The sequence below is a fragment of the Myotis brandtii genome, unplaced genomic scaffold (assembly GCF_000412655.1).
Source record: "Myotis brandtii unplaced genomic scaffold, ASM41265v1 scaffold657, whole genome shotgun sequence".
Taxonomy (NCBI): Eukaryota; Metazoa; Chordata; class Mammalia; order Chiroptera; family Vespertilionidae; genus Myotis; species Myotis brandtii.
The window spans coordinates 1,449,691-1,450,568 of NW_005370552.1; positions in this window are offsets into that span (position 1 = coordinate 1,449,691).

Genomic DNA, 878 nt, shown 5'->3' on the forward strand with positions numbered 1-878 from the left:
CCGCGCTCCCGCCTCGCACTTCCTCCCGCCCGCGCGGCTTTTGCAGTTCTGCTCTGCTGTCGGCCCGGCACCATTACGCCAGCAGCCTCTCCGAGGCGGCCCCGCGCGTCTCTTTCCCCTTTGTTTTCGGGGTCTATAGAAAACGTTTGCTTTTGTCCCGAGCTCTCGTTAAACCAAACTTGTGGTGGCAACGCCAGGCGCTGCGGGCGGGGAGGGGCCCGGGGATTTTGGCAGCAGCCGACCAGAGCGTGGTGGAAACTTCTCTCGCTGGGTTCCCCGCCACCCCGCCTTCCTCTCTCCCCCCCTACACACACACACACACACACACACACACACACACACACACACACACGCAGGCCAGCAGGCCTGCCGACGCTTCCCCCTTCTCCCCAGAGAGGCCTCAGCGCTCCAGGAAGGAGGTCTGGGCCCGAAGGACCGTGCCCAGGGGGGAAGAGCCTGGGGTGCGTGTCTGTGGGCACCGAGTTTGGGGCACTCGGTGACCTGGCTCCTGGCGGCCCTGACTTGTCTCTCCCTCTCCTTGATCTTTGGGGCTTTGTATGAGCCGGTGGAAAAGGAAGGGGAGAGAAGAGAAGAAAGTGCTTCGTGTGTGGGGTTTTTATGTTGTTTGTTGGAACCTCTCACCCCCGCTGTACAGCCTCCTTTATAGGATCTCGGGCGAGAAAGGGGACCGTGGGCTCCACGGGGAAAGGGTCAGAACCTTCGGCCTGGGAGCTGGACCGTCCTCTGCTGGCTGGCTCGGCCACCCTCCAGCAGAGTGGGGGCCAGGTCCCTCCATACAGAGACACCAAGCCTCCCTCCCCGGCGCGGGAGCGCCAGGCCCCCCTTCCCCCTGGCGCGCTCCCCAGTCCTGCGCGAAC